Source organism: Salmo trutta, chromosome 14 (assembly GCF_901001165.1).
Source record: "Salmo trutta chromosome 14, fSalTru1.1, whole genome shotgun sequence".
Lineage (NCBI taxonomy): Eukaryota > Metazoa > Chordata > Actinopteri > Salmoniformes > Salmonidae > Salmo > Salmo trutta.
The window spans coordinates 18,482,568-18,506,501 of NC_042970.1; the positions used below are offsets into that span (position 1 = coordinate 18,482,568).

Sequence of the window (23,934 nt, forward strand, 5' to 3'; positions counted from 1 at the left end):
AACAGTTCAACGTGATCTTTGTGACGTTAGGTAATTTAACCTACGGTCATTGTAGGCAACTAACTGACGGGCTCATTGGCACGTGGACCGTAAACATCACATCACACTCTGCTACTAAACTGACCACACGGTGGAGTTGTTTGCCACTTTTCTAACGTGGTCTTGTGGATTCATAGGCCTGGAGCACAGGTTTTGTTCCAGCCCAATAGTGGCTGTTAAAGAGGACCCGGCAGCCTATTTAGGAGGCTCTGGAGCAGCAGGTGAATCAATAGATCAGGTGCAAAAATAGGTATGATAGTGCAGGTGATGACTGGAGCCAAAGATTATTTACAAAATATACTGATGATGATGATACTTGACAAAGTATGATTGCAAAATAATAAACTTAGCTACTTAGCCAAAATAACTAGAGTAAAAAAGGCATAACAAAAAACAGACGTGAATTGGGTTGCCTGTGTAAAAGCAGCCAGTGTCAATAGAATAAAAAAAGAGCTAGTACCTCGTATGTTACTATTACAAGCAGCTGTCAGACTCCAAGACCTAGAATGAGGAGCATGGGCATCCAAATAGACCTGCCCTAACCTGGCATAAACAATTCACACCTTTTAAACAAGTAAATTGTTCATTAGCAATAGCACTAATGCACATTTCACATAATGATTAATACTTAACACACTACAAAATAGGCTATAACACAAACATGAACATTTCCAATGAACAATGACAACACCCACTAAGAGGGAGAACCAGATACAGAGAGGTGCGCAACCTGTGGCTAAAGCCGTGAACATTTTAAAATAAATGATAAGGATAACCAGACCCTGGCGTGTGTTACTGGTACAAAAGTATTGAAGCTCTGTGAGTCCCCAATTCCAGGATATAAGAAGAAATAAGTGGCCACAAGACAAGAGTAGTATGATGTCAAGCAGTGCTAAACATTGTGAAATGTGTATAATATCTTGTGTGCTAATCAAACTCCCCTACTGTTTCTACAGCTCTCTCAGACTTCTGTAGATCTATATACCTGCGGGTGTTCTGCTCATTATGATGACTCCAGCGCTTGAGTTAAGCCAGGACCCAGCTTTCCTTATCCTAAACCTCCATGTGCCCTGCAGTAGAACATCAGAGTTCGATCTCTACATCGATGGAGATGATTTCAAATTCTACGCCGAGCCTTACTTTCTCAGGTGAGTGAGTGACCATCAGTTAAAGTTATGTGCTGCCAGTATTGAAGTCACCTAATTCAATGATTTTTTTAAAAGTATTAGGTCCACTGTATATAGTAATTAAATGCACCATGATATGCTGTAAATGTGTCAAAATGTTGATAGGCTATGTCCATGTTTAGTTCTAATATCAGATATCTAACATTTTAATCTCTTATGAAGACTGACCTTACCTGGAAACAATAGTGGAGGATGGGAGGGAAAAAGCCTCCTTTGACATTGATAAAGGTAATGTTTTTAAAATATATTTGTTTTGTTCATGGAATTCTGGAAAAATTCCCAGAAGCCATACATTTGTAAAAATCACAAGCCATGAAAAAACTGTTTAGAATTACAGGAACTTAGCTTTAAAACTGCTAAACGTTATCTCAGACTTGAGGAAAATGTGTAGAATAGCAGGAAATTAGCTCAGTGATTCTTGAAAGTCGGGACAGTCCTTGTCCGACAGAGAAACTTAATTTTTAAAGTAGTATTTTTTTTATTTTGTTGCATTATTGAGCTTAAAATGTACATTTAGGGGAATTTTATGAGGGAAAGTTTGTTTTTGGAATTTTCTGAATATTTTCTATGTTACTCATTTCCATGTCGGCTCTATGCCTGGGAAATGCCCTTGTCCAGAGCAAAGGATCCCAATTTCAAACTCCCCCCAAAAATCATATTAACTGAAAACGTACATTATGTAGTTTGTTGCAATAGCCCCCTGTGACTTTAAATATTTCTCTCAAAACTTTGATTCCTAAAAGATGTGTCCGGAGTTTTGGTTTAATCCGTCAGATTTGTCTAAAATCCTAAATTAATGAGGAGGGTCATTTATACCATAAGGACCCCTTATTCATGTCCTCATTACATGTAGTGTAGTGCAACGACCACTCATATTCTGTGAAGTTCTCTGCTTTTGATTTAATCAAACAATATTGGAATCACCATGGTCACAACCAATAAATTTGTCAACTCCATCTGCCTGAGATTAAAATAGAATATGAATTTTGGTTAAAATATGTTACATTTAATTAGGTTTTAGAGTCATAAAGCAACTGAGGAAAAACTAAATTGCTACTGTATACCACATGGATGAAAAAATATGACATTTTTGTCAACTCGGTAAAACATAAACACTGTCACATTTATGTCTCCGTCAGAGTGGTGAAAGACCTGATAGAATAGTTATGTTTTTATTGGGGATTTTCAAATGAATAATTTTCCATATTTTATTTTTAGATGCAAAAATATCACTGATGGCTAACCCCCTTAAAATTGTTTCAATTAAAAATAAAGGGAACACTTAAACAACACAATGTAACTCCAAGTCAATCACACTTCTGTGAAATCAAACTGTCCACTTAGGAAGCAACACTGATTGACAATAAATTTCACATGCTGTTGTGCAAATGGAATAGACAACAGGTGGAAATTATAGGCAATTAGCAAGACACCCCCAATAAAAGGAGTGGTTCTGCAGGTGGTGACCACAGACCACTTCTCAGTTCCTATGCATCCTGGCTGATGTTTTGGTCACTTTTGAATGCTGGCGGTGCTTTCACTCTAGTGGTAGCATGAGACGGAGTCTACATCCCACACAAGTGGCTCAAGTATTGCAGCTCATCCAGGATGGCACATCAATGCGAGCTGTGGCAAGAAGGTTTGCTGTGTCTGTCAGCGTAGTGTCCAGAGCATGGAGGCGCTACCAGGAGACAGGCCAGTACATCATGAGACGCGGAGGAGGCCGTAGGAGGGCAACAACCCAGCAGCAGGACCGCTACCTCCGCCTTTGTGCAAGGAGGAGCAGGAGGAGCACTGCCAGAGCCCTGCAAAATGACCTCCAGCAGGCCACAAATGTGCATGTGTCTGCTCAAACGGTCAGAAACAGACTCCATGAGGGTGGTATGAGGGCCCGCCTTCCACAGGTGGGGGTTGTGCTTACAGCCCAACACCGTGCAGGACGTTTGGCATTTGCCAGAGAACACCAAGATTGGCAAATTCGCCACTGGCGCCCTGTGCTCTTCACAGATGAAAGCAGGTTCACACTGAGCACATGTGACAGACGTGACAGAGTCTGGAGACGCCGTGGAGAACGTTCTGCTGCCTGCAACATCCTCCAGCATGACCGGTTTGGCGGTGGGTCAGTCATGGTGTGGGGTGGTATTCTTTGGGGGGCCGCACAGCCCTCCATGTGCTCGCCAGAGGTAGCCTGACTGCCATTAGGTACCGAGATGAGATCCTCAGACCCCTTGTGAGACCATATGCTGGTGCGGTTGGCCCTGGGTTCCTCCTAATGCAAGACAATGCTAGACCTCATGTGCCTGGAGTGTGTCAGCAGTTCTTGCAAGAGGAAGGCATTGATGCTATGGACTGGCCCGCCCGTTCCCCAGACCTGAATCCAATTGAGCACATCTGGGACATCATGTCTCGCTCCATCCACCAACGCCACGTTGCACCACAGACTGTCCAGGAGTTGGCGGATGCTTTAGTCCAGTTCTGGGAGGAGATCCTTCAGGAGACCATCCGCCACCTCATCAGGAGCATGCCCAGGCGTTGTAGGGAGGTCATACAGGCACGTGGAGGCCACACACACTACTGAGCCTCATTTTGACTTGTTTTAAGGACATTACATCAAAGTTGGATCAGCCTGTAGTGTGGTTTTCCACTTTAATTTTGAGTGTGACTCCAAATCCAGACATCCATGGGTTGATAAATTGGATTTCCATTGATTATTTTTGTGTGATTTTGTTGTCAGCACATTCAACTATGTAAAGAAAAAAGTATTTAATAAGATTATTTCATTCATTCAGATCTAGGATGTGTTATTTTAGTGTTCCCTTTATTTTTTTGAGCAGTGTATATTCACTTTTTTTTTATCACTCTTCTGCAACATATGCTCAAACAATTGAAGTATTTGCGGTGCTAGACTTAAGTTTGCTTTAGAAATGTTGTTTTAACATGCCAAAATGCTAACAAAATTATCCCTGGATCATTTAATAGTGCTATAGCCTAAAACAAAACAAAAATACATTTTTAGATTTGTATTGCATATTTGAATAATCTGTTAGAATTAAACAATCAAGGCCTTTAAAAACTTGTTGGACAATAATTGTGAAGATGAAATGCCTTCTATTTTGTCTGACGGACTTTTACATAAATCCAGTTAGTTGCGTTTTATGATTTTTTTTTTTACAAATTAAGAGGTTAATCCTTTACTATTTTTATTTGAGTCATTTAGCATACGCTCTTATCAAGAGCGACTTACAGTAGTGAGTGTATGTATTCCCCGTAGGAATCGAACCCACAACACTGGTGTTGCAAGCGCCATGCTCTACCATCTGAGCTACACGGGACCATTTACTACATGGTGTAATTGTCACGTCTTTCAAGGAGCAGGAAACGGGTGAGTCAGGCGCAGGAGACAAAAAGGTCCGCAGAAAAATATTTAATTAAGTCCAGAGTGAATACAACTATAGGCAGGGTGCAAAACGTAAGCAGGAGGTAGAACAGCTCCAAAACTCAAAATACACAGGACGCAGCCTGGCAACCCTAATGCCTAATATCAGCATCGTGTAATCAAACCCATAAGAAAATACTCCAGCCCTAAATCCAAAAACGTAACACGAAACAATCCCGCACAACCCCAAACAAGAAACTGACAAATTAAATACCCTCCCACTAATTACAAACAAGACACAGGTGCGCACAAAACAGACATAACTAACAGACACATGAAACATGGATTGGTGGCAGCTAGTAGACCGGCGACGACGACCGCCGAGCGCCGTTCGACCGGGGAGTGGCGCCACCTTCTGTGGACGTTGTGACAGTACCCCCCCCTGACGCGCGGCTCCCGCAGCGCGCCGACACCGGCCTCGAGGACGACTCGGAGGACGAGGAGCAGGGCGATCTGGGCGGAGTCTGTGAAATCTCTGCAACAGGGCTGGGTCCAGAATATCCCTCACCGGTACCCAGCACCTCTCCTCCGGACCGTAACCCTCCCAGTCCACAACGTACTGCAGGCCCCCTACCCGACGTCGGGAGTCCAAGATGGACCGGACTGTGTACGCCGGGGCCCCCCTGATGTCCAGGGGGGGAGGAGGGACCTCCCGCACCTCAGCGTCCTGTAGCGGACCAGCTACCACCGGCCTGAGGAGAGACACATGAAACGAGGGGTTAATACGGTAATATGACGGAAGTTGTAACCTATAACACACCTCGTTTATTCTCCTCAGGACTTTGAACGGCCCCACAAATTGCGGACCCAGCTTCCGGCAGGGCAGGCGGAGGGACAGGTTCTGGGTCGAGAGCCAGACTCTGTCCCCCGGTTTGTACACGGGGGCCTCACTTGCGGCAGCGGTCAGCGCTCTCCTTGTGCCGTCCTACAGCTCGTTTAAGGCACTCCTAGATGGCACTCCATGTCTCCTTCAAGCGCTGAACCCAGTCCTCCACTGCAGGAGCTTCTATCTAGCTCTAATGCCAAGGCACCAGGACCGGCTGGTAACCTAATACCACCTGGAAGGGCGACAGGTTAGTGGAGGAATGACACAGAGAGTTCTGCGCCATCTCCGCCCATGGCAAAAACTTTGCCCACTCCCCTGGCCGGTCCTGGCAATAGGACCGCAGGAACCTGCCCACATCTGGTTAATACGTTCCACCTGCCCATTACTCTCGGGGTGAAAACCCGAAGTCAAACTGACCGAGACCCCCTGCCTCTCCATAAACGCCCTCCACACCCTGGATGTGAACTGGGGACCCCGATCAGAGACGATGTCCTCGGGCACCCCGTAGTGCCGGAAGACATGCGTAAACAGGGCCTCCGCGGTCTGAAGGGCCGTAGGAAGACCGGGCAAAGGGATCAGACGGCAGGACTTAGAGAAACGATCCACAACGACCAGGATCGTGGTGTTCCCCTGAGAAGGCGGGAGATCCGTAAGGAAATCCACCGACAGGTGGGACCACGGTCGCTGTGGAACAGGGAGGGGCTGTAATTTCCCTCGTGGCAAGTGCCTAGGAGCCTTACACTGGGCACACACCGAACAGGAGGAAACATAGTGCCTGACATCCTTAACCAAGGTGGGCCACCAGTACTTCCCTCTCAAGGCCTGCACTGTCCGTTCCACACCAGGACGACCCGCGGAGGGTAGAGTATGTGACCACCGGATCAGACGATCGCGAACACTAAGCGGGACGTACTTCCGGCCAGCGGGACACTGAGGTGGAATAGGTTCCGACTGCACTGCCCGCTCGATGTCCGCATCCACCTCCCAAACCACTGGTGCCACCAGACAGGAGGCAGGGAGGATGGGAGTAGGATCGATGGTCCGCTCCTCGGTGTCGTGGAGACGCGACAGTGCATCGGCCTTCCGGTTCCAGGAACCTGGAATGTACGACAAGGTAAATTGGAACCTCGTAAAAAACATGGCCCACCTGGCTTGACGAGGGTGATCAGTGATCAGTCCAGATGAGGAAATGGTGACGTGCCCCCTCAAGCCAATGTCTCCACACTTTCAGAGCTTCGACCACAGCCAACAACTCCCGGTCCCCCACATCATAGTTGCGCTCCGCCGGACTCTGCTTCTTAGAAAAGAACGCACAGGGGCGAAGCTTCGGAGGTGCGCCCGAGCGCTGCGACAGCACTGCTCCTAACCCAGCCTCGGACGCGTCCACCTCCACTATGAATGGCAAAGATGGGTCCGGATGAGCCAGCACGGGGGCGTCGGTAAACAAAGCCTTCAGACGGCTAAAGGCTCCGTCCACCTCTGCCGACCACTGCAGCCGCACCGAGCCCCCCTTCAGCAGTGAGGTAATGGGAGCCGCTACCTGACCAAAGCCCCGGATAAACCTTCGGTAGTAATTAGCAAACCCCAAGAACCGCTGCACCTCCTTCACCATGGTTGGAGTCAGCCAATTACGCACGGCTGTAACGCGGTCACATTCCACCTCTACCCCATTGGTGGAAATGCGATACCCCAGGAAAGAGACGGCTCATTGAAAGAACTCACATTTCTCAGCCTTAACGTACAGGTCATGCTCCAGCAGCCGCCCAAGCACTTTACGCACAAGAGACACATGCTCGGCGCGTGTGGCGGAGTAAATCAAAATGTCATCGATATACACCACCACACCCTGACCGAGCAGGTCTTGAAGAACCTCATCTACAAAGGATTGGAAGACAGCGGGAGCATTCTTTAACCCATACGGCATGACGAGGTACTCATAATGGCCAGATGTGGTACTAAATGCGGTTTTCCACTCGTCTCCATCTCGGATACGCACCAAGTTATACGCGCTCCTGAGATCTAATTTTGTGAAGAAGCGTGCCCAGTGAAAAGACTCCACTGCCGTGGCAATGAGAGGTAGCAGGTAACTGAAACCCAACGTGATGGAATTTAGACCTCTATAATCAATGCACGGGCGCAGACCTCCCTCCTTTTTCCTCACAAAAAAAGAAGCTTGAGGAGACAGGTGATTTGGATGGCCAAATGTATCCCTGCCTCAAGGACTCAGTGATGTATGTCTCCATAGCCACTGTCTCCTCCTGAGACAGAGGATACACGTGACTCCTGGGAAGTGCAGCGTTAGCCTGGAGGTTTATCGCACAATCTCCTCGTCGATGAGGTGGTAATTGAGTCGCCTTCATTTTACTAAAGGCGATAGCCAAATCGGCATATTCTGAGGGAATGTGCACGGTAGCGACTTGGTCTGGACTCTCCACCGTAGTCGCACCGATGGAAACCCGTATACACCTGCCCGAGCATTCCCTCGACCACCCCTTAAGAGCCCTCTGTCTCCACAAAATTTTAGGATTGTGAGTGACCAGCCAGGGAAATCCCAGTACCACCGGAAACGCCAGGGAATCAATGAGGAAGAGGCTGATACGCTCCTCATGACCCCCCCCCCCCCCCGCATCACCATAACCAGTGGCACAGTGACCTCCCTAACCAGGCCTGACCCAAGTGGTCGACTGTCTAGGGCGTGCACGGGAAGGGTTGGTCCAACTGGACCAGGGGAATCCCTAACTTATTGGTGACCCCACAGTCCATAAAACTCCCAGCCGCGCCTGAATCGACTAGCGCCTTATGCTGGGAGTGAGGGGAAAACTCAGGAAAATAAACTAAGGCATGCATGTGGCCGACAGGGGGCTCTGGGTGAGGCTGGTGCTAACTCACCTGGGGTGTCGGTGGTGCTCTGCCTGCCCTCTGATCTCCCGGGCGAGCCTCTCCAGCACCGGTCGGCAGTGTGCCCTCTGCGACCACAGTGGGCACAGGAGAAACCTCCCCCTCCGGACCTCCTAGCTGCAGCCCCCCCTATCTCCATGGGCATTGGAGCAGGAGGACTGGGAGGTGGAACGAAAAGGGCCCGATGGGAATGCCCGCGGGCAGCCAGCAGGTTGTCCAGTCTGATGGACAGATCGATAAGCTGGTCCAGGGTGATGGTGGTGTCCTGACATGCCAGCTCCCGGCGGATGTCCTCTCTCAGGCTACAGCGGAAGTGATCAATCAGGGCCCTTTCGTTCCACCCCGCTCCAGCGGCTAGGGTCCGGAACTCTAACGCAAAGTCCTGGGCGCTCCTCGTCTCCTGTCTCAGATGGAACAGTCGCTCACCCACCGCCTTGCCCTCCATGGGATGATCGAATACCGCCCGGAAGTGGCAGGTGAACTCCGGGTAATTGTCCCTAGCCGAGTCTGGACCCTCCCAGACGGCGTTGGCCCATTCTAGGGCTCTACCCGTGAGACAGGAGACGAGGGCACTAACACTCTCCTCTCCCGAGGGAGTGGGGCGAACGATCGCTAGGTACAGCTCCAGTTGGAGGAGGAACCCCTTACACCCAGTGGCCGTCCCATTGAACTCCCTCGGGAGCGCGATCTTAATCCCACTATGGCTGGACTCTGTCGGCGCTGGTAGGGGCGCAGGGTGTTGGACAGCAGCTGACGTGGGAGGGGGAGCACTTCTCTCCCAGCTCTCTAGACGCGCCAACACCTGATCCATAGCCGTACCCAGGCGATGGAGGATGTTGGTGTGCTGGGTGACCCGTTCCTCCATGGACGTTGCTGGCGCTTCTGCTCCTGCTGACTCCATGATATGTGGTGCGGGATTCTGTCATAAGATTCAATCATGCAGGAGGGTTGAAGTCAGGCGCAGGAGACTAAGGTACATGGAAACACGATTTAATGAACACAGTCCAGAGTGCCGAAAATATCACAAGGCAGGGTATAAAACTCTAACGATAGGTAACAGTCCTAAATGAGTCGGGACGCAGCCCAGCAAACCCTAATGCATAATGCGTAACGGCAGAGGAAAACAAATCCCCACCCTCCAACAAAATGACACGAAACATTCCCGTACAACCCCAAACCAAAAACAGACAGACTAAATAACCCACTAATGAATAAACACAAAACAGGTGCTAACCTAAACAGACATTACCAAATGAAACAGAAAAGGAGATCGGTGGCAGCTAGTAGGCCGGCGACGACGACCACCGAGCGCCACCCGAACGGAGAGAGGCGCCACCTTCTGTGGACGTTGTGACATGGTGCCAGGTTTCCTCCAGATGTGATGCTTGGCATTCAGTTCAAAGAGTTCAATCTCGGTTTCTGAGAGTCCTTTAGGTGCCTTTTGGCAAACTCCAAGCGCGCTGTCATGTGCCTTTTACTGAGGAGTGGCTTCCGTTTGGCCATTCTACCATAAAAGCCTGATTTGTGGAGTGCTGCAGAGATGTTTGTCCTTCTGGAATTTTCTCCCGTCACCAAAGAGGAACTCTGGAGCTCTGTCAGGGTGACCATTGGGTCTTGGTCACCTCCCTGACCAAGGCCCTTCTCCTCCGATTGCTCAGTTTGGCCTGGCGGCCAGCTCTAGGAAGAGTCTTAGTGGTTCCAAACGTCTCCCATTTAAGAATGATGGAGGCCACTGTGTTCTTGGGGACCTTCAATGCTGCAGAAATGTTTTGGTACACTTCCCCAGATCTGTGGGGAATCCTGTGTCAGAGCTCTACAGACAAATCCATCAAACTTCTTTGCTTGGTTTTTGCTCTGACATGCACTGTCAACTGTGGGACCTTATATAGACAAGTGTGTGCTTTTCCAAATCATGTCCAATCAATTGAGTTTACCACAGGTGGACTCCAATCAGGTTGTAGAAACATCTCAAGGATGATCAATGGAAACAGGATGCACCTGAGCTCAATTTCGAGTCTCATAACAAAGGGTCTGAATACTTATGTAAATAAGGTATATCTGTTTTTATTTTGGGGTATTGTGTGTAGATTGATGAGGATTTAAAAAAAAAAACAATTTTAGAATAAGGCTGTAACCTAACAAATTGCGGAAAATATCAAGGAGTCTGAATATTTTCCGAATGCTGTGTGTGTGTGTGTGTGTGTGTGTGTGTGTGTGTGTGTGTGTGTATATATATACACACACATACATGTGAATATATTTTTTGGAGTATCAGAAACAATTTAGCTGCTAATTGAATATAGGGGAAAACTAACAATCATTCAAAAGCAATGTGACCCTATCCCTGTCTGTGCGTTTGACCTGCTAGTAATCAGATCTGCTTTACTGGTGATTAGGAGGATGTTCTCTTTTCTCACTAGACTCCACAGTGTGCGGTTACTACTACAGCTAGTCAGAGATAGTCTAGCAGGACCCGGAGTCATGGGGCTGATAGCAGTCAGTGGGATTGATCACTGGGGCTCTTTAAGTCTTACTAAAGTCAGTCAGTCACCCAGGCTTAATCGCTGGCTATACTATTAAATATGAATGGCAATTTGAGCTGTCAGTGATGTAATAATGAATGCCTACTTAGTGAGACTTGGCCTTTTTTTTTATTCATGTATTTATTTTATTTACCAGCTCGTGAGGTTACTTTGATTCAAAGTGTTTGTTACTAGTGTAAGTGGCAAAGCAATTTTATCAGTTAGGAATGGAACACTTCTGTCTCTCTTTAATGAGTTTCATTTCCAATGATCTCTTAATTATGTTGGGTTGGTGGAGCGTTAGCCTTTTGTACACTTACACCTCATTGGCCCTCGATCAGCGATGCCCTGTTTGACAAACTGTCTAAATAAGCCACTAACTGCTGCTAATAAACCTTCTCTAATGGGTATCTGCGTTTGCACTCGCAATTAGAAATCATTAAGATGCCTCTTTAGGGGCACACAGCCAAGGCAATTAGCCAACTAGCATAAAGCATTTTTAAGATAAATACTCCAACGTGTTGAAAGTTTTATGAGTTCTTTAAAATGTTAAAAATGATCTCCTTGGCTAGACGTGAAGGAATGGTCACACATTTTATAGATTGTGTAGTCTCTCTCTTTTTTAATTGCTCTTTTTAGAGAACTAAACCTCTGCTTTAGACTGGATAGGTGTCTGTTCTGCAGAGATTCAATCATGCATTTATCATTAACATTTATTGTACTACAGTACATGTAAGGAGCCATATCTAATTGATTACCAAAAATTATCTGACGCTTCAGGACAGTTTAGAGGAAGACAATTCTATCCCATTTGCTTCCACATTGTCTACATCTATACACCTTGTACAGCTAAACATTCTATTGGTGCCACTTGTTTCACCTGCTCCCTGATGTTCTCTCTGTGATATGTCTCAGGTCTTCTTACCCTGCGCGTCCCCAAGGAGACCTCAGGGGAGCACTTTGAAGGCTCCAGATGCTGACCAGTCTCCTGGGTCCCAACGGCTCCCGCTCACCCAAGCCTCTGTTGGAAGACCTGGGTATGTTGAAGAGTATCCTGCCCCCAGTTTTTCATAAGGTATCGATCTGAATTTCTCCTATTGGATAGGATTAAATGCATAGAAATAGATTAAATAGAATGGATGAATCATTGACTTGAATGGGGACCCCTGTTTTATTCATTCTAATTCTATGCATTTAATCTTATGCAATAGGCGAAATCCAGATAGATAACTTTCGAAAAACTGGGCCCTGGTTGATGATACTGTTAGATTAGATTAATTTAGCAGTATGTGGTTGGAAGCCTTATTGATGTTTAAATTAAGCCCAATGAAACTGCTTGAGTAAGCACATCACTGAGAACAGAAAACCCCACTGGATTTAGTCATTGGTGATTTTAGTAATACAATTTGGCTGAATGGTTTGGTTTCTCAGGAAGACATTGATGCTTTACATTACAGAGGCGTGCAGTGGGAGTGTGAAAGGTGAGGAAGAGGATGATGAAGATGGGTTTGACTGGCAGGTTGAGCAGCAGGTGGACATGGAGACATCGAAGGAGCAGCTGATAGAACTGCAGAAGTATGGCTTTGGGAATCAGAGGTCCGGAGTTCACTGGACTGCAGGTAAGGCCATTGGCTTGTATGAATAATGTATATGTAACAAAATAGCTGTAAAAAATAAAAAAAGTAAAACAAAGTTACTTTTGTCCTCTGAAGAGGTGGATGGGCCAATAATTATTATATATATTTTTAAATAATACAATGACTAGAAATGAGTAGTGGAATGGTTTCTTTTGGAATCACTGCTAGTAGGTTTAGAATGTGATTGTTATAGTTCACATAAGAAAGGCCAGGAGTTCTTCCTGATCATATAAGCAGGAAAACATTACATCAAGTACATCATGTGAAAATCTAATGGAGGATTGTCCAATCAGGAGGAGTTGAGTGATGTCATCGATGTCCGAAACCCAGATAGGACCACAGCGTCAGAGAGGAGACGGGAAAGGCTAGACGCCGAGACGTCCATATTCTGCCATGACCATTACCTACCTGTGAGTTATCCAAAGAATAGGACCCCATAATTTAGTAATTATATGACATTTAACTACTGCACGGATTATATACGTTTTATTACATTATAATCTGTCATGACACCGACCTGTTTGTCTCTGTAGTGCTGACTTGTTTGAAGACGAAATGATCCAGGGTCAGCTGAAGTTCTGCCCATGGTGGTCTGGTCTGAGCACAGACTCCACCCTGCAGGGAGAGGCAGGTGAGCTCATCCTTTCTCTCTCCTCAAAAAGCACTGCATGTAAAGGGATAGTTCATCCCCAAATCAGGTGCTAACACTTTACCTTCATTTGATCTTATATCTGTGGTATGCTGTAATTAATATAGTAACCTATAGTTGTAGCTCAGCTCAGACAAAGTAAGATTCCCACCAGCAGGTGGTGTAAAAATACAGACAACAAAGAAGGAACTTGACTTGATAAAGTATGTTAATGTATACGCAATTAGTACTGTTTGTACTAAACATTGTATATTCAGTATTCTAAATAGTTTTTCTGGGTACTGTCAGTTGTGAGGTTGTGCTTTCACAGTAGGTGATAACATTTCACTGGATTGATGATGAGATTGACATTAAGACTACAGAGTTGGTTCTTTAAAGGTAATTTGGAAATATGTCCCTGTTGTATTGGTTCATTTGGTTGCCGTTGTTTATAGAATGTATTCTCTCTAGAATAGATCCTCATTTCAGTTCTCAACTGTTAGAGCTTTCCTTAAAATGTATATTTCAACACATTTGCCCTTTTCTTCCCAGCCATCCCACTATCCAGACTCCTATCTATTGCAAGGGAAGGAGAGTTGTGACATAGGTCGAGTGGGAATCTTGCAAATAGTATATATCTCCATTGCCTCACTCTCCCACAAATCCTCTTTCTCTTTATTCTTTCTCTGTCAGTCCATGACATATGAAATTGATGAGTCATTTAAAAGGTGTGATCCAGGGCTGGCTGGTTGGCTAGGCCCCCAGGTTTGTTTGTTTTCTCTTCTTTCTCAGATGAGAGCGATAAGGGTGTATGGAGCCTCACTGCTCCACTGTGAGACAATTCAGTTGTGCCATCCAGCTCACCTAACAGCCTACTTATTCCTCTGCTCCCACCGCCTCAACAAACACATGGCCAGTAGCCACAGCTTATGTCAGTGCAGGATGTCGTACGGTACACTCGGGAAAGGATTTAGATAAAAACAGATAGCATTATGACAGGAGGGTGCGTTGGGTTGAGAGTGCCAGGATCCCTGTCTGCCTAGCTCTGGAGAGATCACATAATGACCAACAGCCATCAGTCAATGCTACGCAGCACTGATACGCAGCCCATTAGCGGCAGGCAAGCAGGAGGAATCCAGCCCTCTAAAGAACATTACATTTCCCTGCAGCTCTGTGGACTCCCTCTTCTCATTCTGCTTTCTGAGATAGAGCACTCAGCCTTCCCCTGCCTGTCGAGTAGAGTGTTGGTCAGCAAATGTTGCTGTTTGCAGTAAAATCTTGATAGCATGCTTAGGATTTTAAATGTTTGATCACATGTCATGTGGGAAGGCTAACTTCTTATGCTTTCACATGTTGACCTTCTTCAGCTTTTTTCCCTCCCTCACCTCCCCTAAGACAAAGATATACAGGTAACTGCCAAAATAAAGGAAGCACCAACATAGTGTCTTAATAGGGCGTTGGGCCACAACGAGCCAGAACAGCTTCGATGCACCTTGGCATCTTCCATGAGAAATTCCATTGTTTGTTGTTTTGTTGATTGTGGTGGAAAACTCTGTCTCAGGCGAACCTCCAGAATCTCCCAAAAGTGTTCAGTTGGGTTGAGATCTGGTGACTGAGACAGCCATAGCATATGGTTTACATTGTTTTCATGCTCATCAAACCATTCAGGGACCAGTCCTGCCCTGTGGATTTGGGCATTGTCATCCTATTGGGGCATAGCCATGGTAGCCAAAATAATGCCCCAAATAATTTTTTAAACATGACCCTAAGCATGATGGGACGTTAATTGCTTAATTAACTCAGGAACCACACCTGTGTGGAAGCACCTGTTTTCATTACACTTTGAATGCCTCATTTGAGTAATGAGACAGTTACCTGTATATGTCAGCTGACAGATGGGTGTAGACACTAGTGCTAATGAAGTAGAAACCCCCACCCTGGGCCTGTGTGCCCCCTCTCTCTCCCCTGTGTCGAGGCCAGAGCACTGACAGGCCACAGCTGTCCACTGTGTCCAAATGACCTGAGTGGCCAGGGCTGATCGGACATGACAGCCCTGTCTCGACCTGCAGCACTTCTTATGGCTGGTTTAGTGATTCATCACTATATTCATTGCAATGACTCGCAGGTTCACTGCAGAAAATGAAAATGTCAAACAATTGTGTTTTCAGTTACATTTCAAGGCATGATGTTTGAATATAAGGCAATCGACATAAGCTTTATTAAAGTTTCTGAGGACCCTGTGTGCCCCACATTATTCTGAACTACCAAAGTCATATGTCAGAAGCTCGGGCTAGGGCCATGCTATGGGGCAAACTGCTCAGAAGACTGGAGGAACTATGTCACAAATTCATCTCCATTCATCTTACCCCACCCTCCCTCCCCCCTCACACTTGATTGGCTAGGATTAAGGTTGAGATTAGTGAGTGCCGTGGAGATTGGATACAATTGGATGGAAGATCTAATGGGACATATGATGTCTCTTGGATGGATGGAGCGCTGCGGCTACATTATGTAGGCCTAGTTAGCTTGTGATTTGACAGTTTAATGGTCAGCAGTAATCCCACATTCATCCTGTTTTAAATACGTAACTCTTTAGTTCAGTTACATGTGGGGAAAAACAGGAGTTATAGCTGCTGATGCCCTCTTAAGTCTTAGGCTAGATATCACTGAATGACGATGTGCATGTATACACTTTTTATTGCATCTTGATAAATGTTGGACTGTATTAATGCTGTTCTAATAAATAGACAAAGGAACCTGTTTGCCAGCAGCCGTATCCTTTTCCCTGATCATTTAAATGGACCAGGTCAGTGTGTGTTTTCTACACTGAGGCAGACAGCTGGATGTGGGTTAGTGGGGCACAGAGTTTCTCCCCAGGGTCCTGGCTGATCTCCCGGGCGGTAGGGGAGGTGTGGTGGGGGGGAGGTGTGTGTGCTCTGCTTGGCCAGGCTGGGATGCTGCAGCTGCACTGGCGAGGGACTCCGGTACTGTCTGCAGGGATCTAAGCCCTGACGTAATGCAGCAGGAATCCAGTTCCCAGCAGAGCCAAGAGCCCAGTGCAGCCAAGAGGATCATTTGAAACTGCTGCTGCGGTGTGTGGGTCTCTGCGTGCCTGCGCGCTAGCCCACACACCCAGCGCCCCTCTCACATCAGGGGCTCAACATAGGGGCTGTCCCCCCTCCCCACTTGCACCCCACACAACAGGCAAAGGGAAGGATTGCTTTCAGCTGTTCCATAAGCTGCAGAGAAAGTGCTGACTTGAGTCTGTTCTTGCAGATTTTCAGCTTGATTTTCAGCACTGAAAGTTGCAGATAAAACTTTACCAATATAATTTGGGTCGAAGGGTATCTTGATCAGTTACTGAGGAAGAAACTCATTAGGGACTTGATTCTCTCCAAATGAACTGACAACATAGTAGTGTTCTCCTCCCACACTACAGGACATGGGCTTCCAAATGAATGCATTTGTAAAACAGGTCAGGATGATTAGGCCTGTGTAAAACCCAGTGAGTGTAAGTGTGGACTGTTGTTTTGCAGCAGTGTCCTTCACTGATGATGAGAAAGAGCAACTGAGGAAGTTCACCAACCGTTCCTACTTCCTGGACAAGAAGGCCTGTGTCCAGGTGTGGCTCAGCCTGGTGGACATCATCCTAGCATACTGCTACGAAGTGCGCACTACAGAGGGAGAGCACAATGTGAGTCAACGACTGACAAGAGATCGTCACATTGCAGTTGGACTTGAGTGGCAAATCTCTTCATCCTCCACCATGTCAAAGCTTTAACATGGGCTTACACCAATATCCTGTAGGGATTTTGAGAGCTCAATGTTGTCTTAATGTCACTAACCCCTACTACAGTCCTTTGCGGCACAGATGGAGGTAGACATAAGAGAGTAAAGGTCTACTATGAGAGATTGTCTGGTTAGGAAAACAGAAAGGAAATTCTGCACACTGCTGCTCATGCTCCCAGGTGATGTTTATTTATATTAACTGTTGTGTCTTTGGCATCATTAAAGTGAAGACTGTTATTTTATCAAATCAATTCTCTGTAATTATTATTACGTGATTAAACTAATCATGTAAATGTAATTAACTAGGAAGTCGGGGCACCAAGAAAAATCTTCAGATTACAAAGTTATAATTTTCCTAATATAACTTTTCATATATTTTAATATCTGATCAATTAGTCTTCTAATTAATGAATTATTCTTTACCTCAAGTTAGTCTCATTCCAAACATCATAAATTGTTGGTTATCTGCACGAACCCAGCCTTCACTATGAATCATCCATACATCAATTGTCCTAATCGTTTATTTACTAACTAACTAAATAATCACAGAAATGCATAAACAAACAAAGTAGATATGGTTACAAGGAAATGATAGGGGATGTGCCCTAGTGGGCTAAACCGGTATGGCGGCTTGGTAGACAAAGGGACTGAGAAGGGCGCGAAAGACAAAAGACACTACACAGTTGATAATTATAACAATTGAAATACTAATCCTTTGCACATGAACGCTCACTCATTCGGGAATAATTGCAATCAATATATATATTTACGCTCAGTGTGTCGTCATGATCTCTGTTGGAATCGTCCGTCTTTCTGTTGGAAAGTTCATCTGAACTTCTCTCTCTCTCCCATGAAGTCTTTCCTTGTTAGAATGGATACTATAGAGTCCCATTCAGAAATGTTCTTATAGAATAGTGGTTTCGGCGGTTGTCGGTCTTCGCATTCAGTCGACATAAATTCTAGCTGCAAACTAGTAATTAGTATGGAAGATTTGCTCTTATTCTGTCGGTATCGATAGTCTCAGAGTTGAACCATTTCCACCAGTGTAGCCAATGTTCCACGTGGTTTGGTTAGGAATTCAACAACCGAGGAATGCATGGTCTCTACTCAAACCTTAGCCCTCTCGGTAATCGATGTACACTTGGTCTGCAGTGGGCTTCTCCAGATGGGGTTTATATTCGGAACAGCAGAAAAGGGCTGTCTCATGACACCAGATCAATGTCTGTGCTCATGGGGCGGGCCAATGACTTAGTTAAATTTGAAAGGGAATTGGATTCTCTTTCATTAAACAGTTTAAAATCACATTACATCATTTCACAAATAGTTTCATCTTTACTCATTCATTTTATACAATAATTAGATGCAAATTTCATGATGGAGACTTGTATAAACAGAGTTATGGTAATGTGGCTGTATTGTCTCTCGGTCTCTCGGATTCTCCACCGACCGTTTACACATTCTCCAAAACATGGATATTGTTCAGTTCTCAAATTCTGTGAGGTAGAAGAAGTTCCTTTGTTCTACTGTGAACCTTTCTCTCTCTATACTGCATGAGGGAGAGCGTCTCCTCCAGGAATTTACGACCTGAGATAACAGAACCTGGGTGTAAGAGGGAGAGCGGGGGAAGGCACTTGCTATACCCAAAGAGGGCCACGTCATGACATAACGTTTTGACCTTTAGGTCTTCATCAGGCATCCATATAACAGGTGGGGGTGGAAGGTCCTATATATAGGGGCAGGAGGAAACAGGAGGTAAAACATTTATAACATAGGTTCACAATATTAACATTCAATGTATCAAAATATATGATGGTGGCTACTTTGAAGAATCTAAAATATATTTAGATTTGTTTAATACTTTTTTGGTTACAACATGATTCCATATGTGTTATTTCATAGTTTTGTTGTCTTCACTATTATTCTACAATGTAGAAAATAGTAAAAAAATAAAGAAGGAAAAACCCTTGAATGAGTAGGTGTGTCCAAACTTTTGACTGGTACTGTACAGAATTGGGTCAGACCCAGAGCTGTAATTCTTAGTACTGCCATGAACACATACTTTAGACAGCTACCTGTGAAGTAATCTATGAACGCTCTATTAACATCTGGGGTGTTATGGCCAGATACTCCATAGAGAATCTGGAACAAAGTAGACTTTTCCAGAGATTGTGTTCATCTAAAATAAAGTATTTATAATGGACACTGGAGACTGAGTGTTTAAGAGTGTGTGACCTGGATCTGCCTGTTCTTGGTATCATAGCGTCCTTGCGTGTTGTAGACACATGTTGTGTGTTTGACACCTTGATTCTCTGAAGTCTGTGTAGACATTGACCTCTGATCTCTCAATGTAGGTTGAATCACCGTGGACCATCGGAAAACTCAGTGGCACTCTCTGCTGGCTTGAGGTAGAATTAGGGGGGCAGTCCGTAATTATCATTGATTATACTACAGCATTGTTTAATACTTGTTTCTGATTGGCTATAAGGGCATTCTAGAATGGACATTAAAACCAGATAATGGGACATTTGGAAAAGATATCGGGACACCTTGCAATAATATGCGCCTACACATGCAGACCGTACCAGCTACAAAGTTACAGAAAGATAAACCAACAACCGCACAAACTGAAATTGGATACATTGTAAACGCAGGTCCAAAAAGGAAAAACTTAGCTAACTAGCATTGATTTGTTTTTGCAAAGACATAATTGAACGAACGACTGGGTCGTGTCTCTAGCAACCAAAAGATTAGAAAGTATGAATTTATGAAGTATGAAGATTAGAAAGTAAGAACAAACAAAAAAGTATTTCTACCAGTAAATTTGTGATTTCATATTGCTTTCTTTGGCAATTGTGGTATAAGCTGGACAAACGCCTCTGTTCTGTACATTACCTTGGAAAAATGAACTCTGCAAAGGGACATTCAGAGACTTGTCCCAAAGCCACACCTGCGTTGTCTTGGCTGTGTACTTAGGGTCGTTGTCCTGTTTGAATGTGAATCTTTGCCCCAGTCTGAGGTCCTGAGCGCTCTGGAGCAGGTTTTCATCAAGGATCTCTCTGTTCTTTGCTCCGTTCATCTTTGCCTCGATCCTGACTAGTCTCCCAGTCCCTGCCGCTGAAAAACATCCCCACAGCATGATGCTGCCACCACTGTGCTTCACCGTAGGGATGGTGCCAGGTTTCCTCCAGACGTGACGCTTGGCATTCAGGCCAAAAAGTTCAATCTTGGTTTCATCAGACCAGAGAATCTTGTTTCTCATGGTCTGAGAGTCTTTAGGTGCATTTAGGCAAACTCCAAGTGGGCTGTCATGTGCCTTTTACTGAGGAGTGTCTTCCGTCTGGCCACTCTACCATAAAGACCTGATTTGTGGAGTGCTGCAGAGATGGTTGTCCTTCTGGAAGGTTCTCCCATCTCCACAGAGGAGCTCTGGAGCTCTGTCAGAGTGACCATCGGGTTCTTGCTCACCTCCCTGACCAAGGCCCTTCTCCCACTATTGCTCAGTTTGGCCGGCCGCCAGCTCTAGGAAGAGTCTTGGTGGTTCCAAACTGGTTCCAAACTTGGTGGTTCCAAACGACACCTGTCGACAACTTCTGGTGAAATTGGAAGGCGCGCAATTCAAATAAATAATCATAAAAATTATGGATATTAAACATCTAGGTACATACAAGTGTCTTAAGAAGCTTAAATTCTTGTTAATCTAACTGCATTGTCCGATTTACAATAGGCTTTACAGCGAAAGTATGCCATGCGATTGTTTGAAGATGGCGTCCCACATCAAAATATTTTTCGACCAGCACAGGCTTCATAAAATCACAAATAGCGATTAAATATTCACTTACTTGCCTCCCGGGTGGCACAGTGGTCTAAGGCACTGCATCGCAGTACTAGCTGTGCCACCAGATACTCTGGGTTCGAGCCCAGGCTCTGTCGCAGCCGGCCGCGACCGGGAGGCCCATAGGACGGGGCACAATTGGCCTAGCGTCGTCCGGGTTAGGGAGGGTTTGGCCGGCAGGGATATCCTTGTCTCATCGCGCACTAGTGACTCCTGTGGCGGGCCGGGCGCAGTGCACGCTGACCAGGTCGCTAGGTTTCTGGTGTTTCCGCCAACAGATTGGTGCGGCTGGCTTCCGGGTTGGATGCGCGCTGTGTTAAGAAGCAGTGCGGCTTGGTTGGGTTGTGTTTCGGAGGACGCATGGCTCTCAACCTTCGCCTCTCCCGAGTCCGTACGGGAGTTGCAGTGATGAGACAAGACAGTAACTACTAACAATTGGATACCATGAAATTGGGGAGAAAAAGGGGGTTAAAAAAATAAATAATATTATCTTACTTTTTGAAAATCTTCCTCTGATTTGCAATCCAACGGGTCCCAGCTACAACATGCATGGTCGGTTTGTTAGATAAAATCTTTCTTTATATCCCAAAAAGTCTGTTTAGTTGGCGCCATCGATTTGAGTAATCCACTCGTTCAACATGCAGAGAAAGGAATCCAAAAGCTACTCTTAAACTCATGTACCCTAAAATGTAATTAAACTATAATATTTCATACGGAAAGAAGTATGTTCAATAGGAAAGTAAAATTAGCAGGTGCGTGTCCTCTTCGTCATGCGCGCACACACTGATTTCCAACTCTGACTCCCAGTACTAAAACTCAAAATTCTTCCTCGTTTGGGAATAAACAAGTCTGAAACCTTGAACAAAGACTGTTGACATCTAGTGGACGCAATAGGAATTGCAATCTGGGAGCTGGAATTGCATATGCCCCATAGCTTTCCATTGTAAGAGCATGGGCTCTCAAAGAAAATAAAAATAATTCTGGTTAGTTTTTCTTTGGATTTTCTCCTACCATATCAATTGTGTTATAGTCTCATACATTATTTTAACATTTCTACAAACTTCAAAGTGTTTTCTATCCAATGGTACCAATTATTGGGCACGTCAGTCAGACAGGAAGTGGAGAAAAATAGACCCTACCCTGAAGAATGATGTAAATAAAGTATATCAGTGTTTTATTTTGAATACATTTGCTAAAATTTCTAAAAACCTTTTTTGTTTTGTCATTATGGTGCATTGTGTGTGGATTGCTGAGTTTGTAAAAAATGTAATCCATTTTAGAATATGGCTATAACGTAAAACATTTTGAAAAAAGTCAAGGAGTCTGAGTACTTTCCGAAGGCACTGTATATATCCACTGATTGTCATCTCCTACTGGTACACTGGTAGCGCATTGTTTTAGGAGAAGAAGAGGCAGCCAGGTTAAAGCTATGATGACAGATTGGTTTCTCTTAGACCAGTGTGTGTGTGCATGTGTGGCTTGAGTGCATCAGAGTGTAGGTACAATAGGAGTATTAGGGTGTGCCCCGGGGCTGTGAACAAGCCCAGGTGTGTTTCCCCAACTGGCAAACAGACGAGGTGGCCGTCTGCTCCCTGATCGATGGCGTGTGTGTGTGAAGGCACCAGAGGACGAAGAAGGACGTGTGTGTGCGGCTTATCTTAAACCTTTCCCTGTGAACCTGACAGTGAGGGCTGGTAATCGGACGCCTGAGAGATAGCAGTTTGGCCATAATGGTGATAATGGAGGAAGTGGTAATCTAATGACATCCTGCAGCTGCCTGAAAGCCCTCATCAGTAGAGCTGTCTGCCTGGGAGAGACTGACGGGACCCCATCTCTCATCCACTCTGTCGCTCATCCACTCTGTCTCTCAGCCGCTCTGTCACTCACTCTCTTTCATCCACTCTCTTCCTCATTCTCTCTCTCTAACCCTCTACTTTACCAAGTCTCTTTTCCCGTCTCTCTATTTAACTATCCCCTCCCTTTCTAGATCTCTCTCTCTTTTCCCATTTCTCTATTTAACTATCCCCTCCCTTAGTATTGCTCTCTCTCTTTTCCAGTTTCTCTATGTATTTAACTATCCCCTCCCTTTCTATCTCTCTTTTCTCCATTTCTCTCAATCTTTTCACTGTTTCCCCTTTTTTGTCTTTCCCTTTTATTCTTGTCCTCAGTCCCGTCTAACTCTCACCCTTCTCCCCCCCCCCCTCCATCTGCTAGCTGTTAAACAGCCTCTTACCCGGACAGACAGGGTTGGTGTAGCCGTTAACCCTTTACACTCGTAGCTCTGGCTCTGTGCTTCACAGCGCTGTATGGGTTTTGACTGACAGCCGTTCTGAAATTGAGTACCGCACGACAAGAGGTTGCCACAATCCCTCCTGTAGGGTTTTTACGGTTATGAAAGTCCTGGAAAAGTAATGGAATTTAAAAATTTGTGTTTTCCAGGTCTGGAAACGTTTTGGAAAATGATATAGTCCGAAAAGTTTGGGAAAAGTAATGGAAATTAATTAAATAATTTCTGTTATTGTAATTTCTTTAGGCACAGTTTTTAAATATTTGATCAATCAAATACAAATCTACATATCAGCCAGGATTGGAATGACACTTTAGCACGTCTGTGTTTGCGCGCATCACCTGCATGTGTGCGAGACAGCTGTTGCTCAAGGAGAGACAGTCAGACATTGCAGCAGCAGGTATGCTTAGCCTATAAAATATGATTGAGAACAGACTAACTAGGTAGCCAGTTGAAATCATAAACTGAGTATAGCAAACATTACTAACACCTTCCTAATATTGAGTTGAACTCCCTTTTGCCCTCAGAACAGCCTGAATTTGTTGGGGAATGGTCTCTACAAGGTGTCAAAGTGTTCAAGAGGGTGCTGGTTCATGTTGACACCAATGCTTCCCACAGTTGTGTCAAGTTGGCTGGATGTCCTTTGGGTAGTGGATGATTCTTGATACACATGGGAAACTGTTGAGCATGAAAAACCCAACAGCGTTGCTGTTCTTGACACAAACCAGTGCGCCTGGCACCTACTACCATACCTTGTTCAAAGACACTTAAAACTTTTGTCTTGCCCATTCACCCTCTGAAGGACACACAATCACAATGTCTCCATTGTCTCAAGGTTTAAAAATATTTATAA

At 45.3% G+C, this 23,934-nt stretch overlaps 1 pseudogene; it reads left to right on the forward strand.

Annotated features, from left to right (window-relative positions):
• Positions 1-1,044: 1,044 nt before the first annotated feature.
• Positions 1,045-23,934, forward strand: part of LOC115207187 (protein SHQ1 homolog) — a 57,491-nt pseudogene continuing 34,601 nt past the window's right edge.